The sequence below is a fragment of the Schistocerca piceifrons genome, chromosome 1 (genome assembly GCF_021461385.2).
Source record: "Schistocerca piceifrons isolate TAMUIC-IGC-003096 chromosome 1, iqSchPice1.1, whole genome shotgun sequence".
Lineage (NCBI taxonomy): Eukaryota > Metazoa > Arthropoda > Insecta > Orthoptera > Acrididae > Schistocerca > Schistocerca piceifrons.
The window spans coordinates 918,251,486-918,258,980 of record NC_060138.1 but is presented as its reverse complement, the minus strand read 5'-3'; the positions used below and the strand labels follow the sequence as shown (position 1 = coordinate 918,258,980).

The 7,495-nt window shown below is 41.2% G+C and overlaps 1 pseudogene; it reads left to right on the top strand.

Moving 5' to 3' along the window:
- Positions 1-2,004: 2,004 nt before the first annotated feature.
- Positions 2,005-2,122, top strand: LOC124724657 (annotated as a pseudogene).
- Positions 2,123-7,495: the final 5,373 nt, after the last annotated feature.

The following is a 7,495-nucleotide window of genomic DNA, read 5'->3' as shown; positions in this document are numbered from 1 at the left end:
TATAGAAAGAGCGAAGGAGACAATGGCTGCGGGAGAGAAAGGGGGGAGCGGTAACAGTGGCGGTGGAACGTAGTTACATGACAGAACAGTACTAGGAAAAGTATGAGGGGCACAGTGGCAGTTGGAGGGAGAATCCCGTTTTGTTCTCATTTTCTAATGCCAGCGGCTCTAAACTTTTAAGTAGTACTCTTCATTGCTCGTTCGTTCTTCCGGCCAGAACTTACGATGTAATATAAGGTTAAAATCTAAGTACGCAGTGGCCATTGTCTACACGTTTCACTGCACCTGTAGAGCTTTTTTCGAGTGTGGAAAAATTATCAATTGTTTTTCATTGTATGTCTGCTGGCTGAATTACAGTGCTACTACTTCGTTATTCACGAAGCTGATGAAACAGACTCTAACGATCATGATGTTGTCGTATAGAGTTTGCGACGAAAACGAAGGTCGCGTCAAATGCAAGCAGCTACAGAAATGTTCGACTCGTGTGGCATTCATAAAAATATTTTCTGTTAATGAATATGTAATGACTATTCAAGACTGAGATTGTAACCTGGACAACTCTTACTTTGGGTGGTCGCCTAACCATTAGACAGGCATCCAGGCCTGTGTCAAACTTTCACTAGCCGTCTCAGACTTTCATTGAGCGTCACATTCCTACCTACGATTTCCGAACAGTACTATCATTATTGTCATGGGGGTAGGAGGATTGATTTCTGAAAGACTCTCAGAGAAAAAGAGAGTTTGCAGTTATGTACTGTAGAAAGACAAGAAAAAAAGAAAGTGTAGTTAAAAGTTTTATATCCTATGGCATTAGTAAGAGAGCTCATACTTCAATCATCAGCCTTAGCAGTTGCCACGTGGGAACTAATTTAGTTTCTCTTGCATGTCTCACTGCTTGTTTACTAATTAATTTTTTTATAAAATTTTACTATGGAACTAACTCAAAGGCTCTGTATTTATATTTCTTCCGAAACTAACTTTTTATTCGGTAATTTATTCTGCCTTCTTGATCTAGTGATGGCGAACCAGCGCTGTTGACTACTGATGCAAATGCCTCAGGATCGATTTCTGGTAGTGTTTGCAGGTGGTGAGGAATGCATGGGGTGTGCCCCAGTCTCAGCGTACGTGAGGAAGCTATGCTGGTCCAGGTATTAGAGACCAACAGTAGTGAGCGGGTAGACTGGGCTAACGACGTACCCTCCCGTCGTTGCCAGCCAGTAACGCATGGAGAGCCACCTTGTTTTGTGTGTTCAGATGTTATTTTGACAACAGGCTTCGAAGGATGTGCCTACGAGTGTGGCAGTCTTTGTAAGCTTGTATGCGTACGTGGGTGCGTGAGCGTGTGTGTGTGGGCGCACGCGCGCGCGCGCGTGTGTGTGTGTGTGTGTTTGTGAAAGAGAGAGAGACAGAGAGAGAGAGAGAGAGAGAGAGAGAGAGAGAGAGAGAGAGAAAGAGAGAGGGATAGCTGGAGGGAGAGGGAGAGGGAGGGACTGAGTTTCTTTGGATCTTTTGGCAGTTCTTTTAGAGGTGAAAACTTAATTACATTACAGAGAGTTGTATATTTAAATGAAGAAGAAGAACTCTTATTACCTGTAGACAAACTGTAATGTCAAATGAAATATCTGCTGTACTGGAGATGACAAGACAGTAACATGAAGAACAGGTACGTATTTCGTTACAACTTTATGAGTACAGCGATCTCAATTCAAAAAACTAAATGCACTCTCATATCGCATTTACTTCATTTTCTACAGAAAAATAAAAGCAAAAACCCGCTGATGATGAAACATTACCGTAACATTTAGGGGTGTAAAGAAAAACTAAATATCGTGTCTTGCTCAAGGCACAACCTATAGAAACATACTCAGTAAACATTGTATTAAAGATTGTGTGTCAAACAAAATTCAACATAGCACATTGTCCAGCGAATTACTCAAATCGAAAGTATCTACCTTAAACAGCAGTAGCGAAGTTAGAGATAGAACAGAGCATTATGAATGCGTGGGCAACGGCCTTGCCGCAGCGGGTACACCGGTTCCCGTCAGATCACCGAAGTTAAGCGCTGTCGGGCGTGGCCGGCACTTGGATGGGTGACCATCCGAGCCGTCTTGCGCTGTTGCCACTTTTCGGGGGCACTCAGCCTCGTGATGCCAATTGAGGAGCTACTCGACCGAATAGTATAGGCTCCGGTCAAAGAAAACCATCACAACGACTGGGAGAGCGGTGTGCTGACCACACGCCCCTCCTTTCCGCATCCTCAGTTGAGGATGACACGGTAGTCGGATGGTCCCGATAGGCCACTTGTGGCCTGACGACGGAGTGCTTTTTTTGTTATGAATGCGTCCACTACGTGTTTAAACATGAAACAGATCAAAAAACTACACACTGCTAATCATTACAGAAGTGGAAGCGCACAGTCACACAATAGATTTACAAATCGCGTACGGAACTGAGCCTCCGAGTGTGGAAAATTTTGATATTTGACTTTTGACAAGACTACGATGGCTGGAAACGTAGCAGGAGCGAAAATCCTTCGATTCCAAATTGAGCCACACATTGCACGTAATTTACAGGAAACACAATTACACGAGATATTTTGTGCACACTTTCGTGGTCCTTTGAAGTCAAACGTTCTTAACTTAATACTCCCGTTCAAAACGCAGATACTGAAAGCAATGAGAGAAAAGTCTCTCAGATTAGACATAATTAGAGGCTCAAAGGAAATTTTTACAGGTACAACAAAATGTTGCAGTTACTGGAAGAAAGATATGTCGGCTCCTGAACTTTAGGTTGGTTGTTATCCAGATACATAATGGTATCTCGAAGAAAGAGTATATCACTGTTCAAAACCGATTTCTAGTATTCCAAGCACTTAAAATATTTATTCAGTAGTTTGTTACGAAAGCAGTTCATAACTGAAGAAACGCACAGTTTTACATTTGTAAATACTCGTAGTTATGTTGCTCACTAGATGAGCACCTTGTGTCGTTTTTTCTTCATCATTGGTATCGTGTCTGTTAATAGAATGCTTAAATATAAGCTTTTGCTGAAAATGGTTTCTATTTAATGTCTTGCAGCGGTGTGAAGTGACCTCTTCTATGGTGTGTATAGCAACGGATGTAGCCATACCGTTTCTTTTCACAATCACGCCGCCTTAATGTGCTATTTAACGCTTTAATGATGTGGTCATCGTTAAATGGACACTCTGATGTTGCAAGCAATAACTGGGCTTCGTCATTATTACACTACACAGAAAAACTCATTGATGGCCTGTGAAATGACTTCCTAGTTCTGTTGGATTGACACGTAGGTCATGATTGATGAAAAGAAAATTAACATTTTATATGAATGAGTTAATGCAAATCACCACAAAATTTCTTAGATTTAAAAGGGCCAGTTCATAACTATTTAAGGTTAAAGAGTAGAGAGGGGGGCTTCCAGCAATCACGACTGGCATTTATGACTCAGGTGTCATCGCCTTTTTCCACCCATTGTAAATTACGTCCACTAACACGCTGCTAACCTTTTTAGCGACGAAAGACTAAAAGGTCTATAAACTCCTATGCAATATTATAACAGAAGGACATGTAAGAATAGAAGGAAAAATATTTAACATAGAAGATGATTAACCGTGATCTGTGTTATCAATATTTCGCTCATATTACAGAAAGTCTTTTAATTTTCTTAAATCATGGACTTAGTTTCAGGTTAAATGAATGCAACTGACAATCGTTGATCTTTAACGGTTTCAGGCTGTTACAAATTTAAATGCTAAAAATCATTCTGAGGGTTGTTGTATGGGTGATGTTGAGAAGCCATTAATAAATAAAAAAGAACGCGGTGTTAACTTGGTGACAATGGAGTCTTGATCTACGTTTTTCAAACATTCCGCCTGTGGTTTGACCGACATCCAAAGCAGTACTATATTTATTTGTAATTGTCTGGGATACGGTTACTGCCTTGAAATCATTCTTACGTGTGTAGTATTGGCCTCGATAATATGTAGGAAAGAGAAAAGATTGATGTCCCGTCAATGAGTAGATCGTTTTAAAGAAGGAGCATAAGCACGGGTTGGGAAGGATAGACGAAGAAAGGTACCTCGTGCTTTTCAAAGGAAACATCACAGAACTTGACATACGTGATTTATAATTCATATTACCGTGTTTACAGAAACGTTAAAGAAGCATACTGACGAGTTTTAGAGAAACCAGAAAACATTAAATGTTATTGCAATATAACCTGAATTATTTTATTTACCATTGTAATTTCTCCCTCAGCTTCTATGCCTGCGTCGACGAACGGCTAACAGACAAACTCAACTTGAAGAATCAAATTCGATTACGTTCTTCAGACCCACGAACCTATGCGGTATTTACATGCAAAATTATGGACGTACTTGTGTATATAATCCGTTCATCATAAGAATAAACCTGATGTAAACATTGCACTACGTATTCTTCCACGTTTGCTGGAACCTCTTTGGATTTCCGCTTCACGCGGGACTGCAGCCGAGCTGTCTCGAGTACTGTCAAGTACGATAATAAGGATACGTTTCGTGCTATGCGTTACGCGCACATCGACTTGGCGATTATAAGGGGCAACAGCTTTACCGGCGCATTTAACTTGGACAGCACTGGGCGATCAGCTGGTACAGCTAGCCTGCAGTGATGTGGCCAGCTGCAGTTCACACCTCAAAACAGACGATAAGAGGAGGAACACAGCTTCGAATGTCATTTAATTTTTAAGCAGAATGAAATAATAGACTGCAGATCTCCCACAATACGCTCCTTAGACGACTAGACGGAAACTGCACACCTTATCGTTTTTAGCTGACGTACTATAGTAATTAAAAACAAGAATGATGAAAATTCCTGACTTAACCAGACGGTAATTTTTCTGCGAAAACTGTGTGTAACGTAAGAGTATTGTAGGATTTCACCGTATAGTTAAATATTACTGTCAGCCGTATGGTAACCTCTTAGCTATTCCCTTAACCGAATCTGAGAAATACATTTCAGTTCTGCAAGTGTCACCCGCCACGTTGATAACGAGCCTATCAACAACAGAACCCACGAAGCCAACCAGGCGCAACATTTTCTGTTCTTTTATGACGACCCGTTCTATATCCCGTCAGCGCTCGGCAGCGATGTGTGAAAAAGCTGTGTGCGTTAGTTCCACTTCGTCTGGAAGCATAACGGTCTTGTTACTTCTCGTGGCAAATCCCGCAGATCAGTTTTGTTGACTTCATATTGTAATAGTACAGTAGCAAATGTAAACATGCAGTATTAGTATGATGTACTCGATGCTGTGAAAATGATTGTTTTCCATGTTTCTACCGTACTTATCTACCTCTGTGGTATAAAACGATGGACATCTTCAAATAAAGAGGATTTGGTTTTTCATTTTTGCCTGAAAAATTAAACTATTATGTTTTCTTAATTCAAACAACTTTTATGAATAGTCTTTCATAAAACATCGGTACCTAAGAATTTGTATTTGAAATGGAATCAGGAATTCCGCGACCGATATGTAATTAGAAACAAGAAGACGTGCATTATTCATAAAAAATGATGATGTGTTTTATAATTACGACATGTAAGCATTTCAAATTGAACGAGGAAAAAAAAAGTGACACTGGGGATAGTTAAACCAACGCGCGAATAACCGCTTTTGGTTCACATTGCATTACACTACCGACTACGCTACATGTTCAATGTAAGTTTATCAACTTCATTATATACAACGCTGGGAAAACTTCAAAGCCGATTATCTCCGCAAATTTATGAAAAACGTTAAGAATAGCCTATTTCTTGGCACTTTTTAACCACACGCGTGTTTCACTACGGAACAGAAAGCATCCTCAGTCATTTTCATACTGCGCATTAACAGCGCGACAATCAGAGCACAACGTTGCAGAGGCTGTGACTGTACACGATTTTTTAAATAAAAACTACGTAGCTAAAGCGTGATTAAGAACAACGTTGATGGCTGCTAATCTTAAAGTTTCATTTTCCATAAAGCCTCGGTGGTAGCGCAACCGAACTGCAGAGACCTTTCTGTACACTCTCTTCAATGGAGGACTTTTTTATTAACCGCGACACAGTTCTGAGAACGTTGTTAGTGGGGTCCTTATTCAGCTTCCTATATGCTTGCGGATCCAGTAGATCCGTAATTTTTCTCTGATAGTCGGCCACATCCATAACCACCGTTGCGCTTCCTTTGTCAGCTGGGAGAACCAAAATACTATCGTCGTCATTCAGGAGTTTTAAAGCTCTTCTCTCACCCACAGTTATATTACTTTTCGGCGGTTTTGCATTGGCTAATATTCTCACTGTTTCTATGGATTGCCCAAAATTCATAAAGAAAATGTTCCGTTAAGACCGATACTAAGTGCCATTGGTTCGCCCACCTACTCGTTAGCCAAGTTTTTAACTACGCTGTTAAAACCACATGTGGGCCGTTCGGACTCGTATATAAAGAATTCGACACATTTCATCAGCAGATTGAATGGCATAGTGACCAGCCGGAGGACATATTGGTCAGCTTCGATGTGGTATCGCTGTTTACCATGGTTCCACTTAATGATGTATTGCAACAGCTGGATCGAATTTTTCCTGCCGATATCTTAGAGATGTTTAAGTGTTGTTTGACGACCACATAATTCAAGTGGAATGAACAGTTTTATCAGTTTTATGAGCAAACGGATGGCGTGGCTATGGGAAGCCCCCTAAGTCCCGTAATTGCAAACTTCTTTATGGAGAAATTCGAAGAACAGGCCTTAGGTACTGCCAGCAAGAAACCAAATGTATGGTTCCGATACGTGGATGACACGTTTGTGTTGTGGAGACATGGTAGGGAGGAACTAAGCCGGTTCCACGAACATCTGAACAGTACAAACTCAAGAATTCAGTTTACAATGGAGGAGGAGGTAGACGGCAAACTACATTTCCTCGATGTGTTTGTGTTTAGAAACGAAAATGGTAGTTTGGGCCACTCAGTGTACCGCAAACCCACGCACACGGACCGTTATTTGCACCGGATTCGAACCACCACCCACAACAGAAGCGGGGTGTTATCAAGACGTTAGCGGACAGAGCTAGAAATATTTGTGAACCTGAGTTGCTCGACGCTGAGATGGAACATCTCCACAATGCACTAACGAAGAACGGATATTCGTCCGCCGAAATAAAACGTGCGTTGAGGCAGCCACGCAGAAATCATACTGACGTACAGGCTACTGCGAAATCTAAGGTTTTCCTGCCGTTTGTTAAAAATGTAACGGAAAGAATAGGGAGGATCTTGACGAAGCGGAATATTACCGTAATTTACAAGCCCACCAGGAAGATACAGGAATACCTTAGGCCTGCCAAGGACGCTCGCAAACCATTGGAAAAATCTGGAGTGTATAGGATCCCATGCAGCTGTGGTGATGTTTATGTGGGTACCACCAAAAGAACTGTTTCTAAACGTTTGGAAGAGCACAAGGGAAATTGTA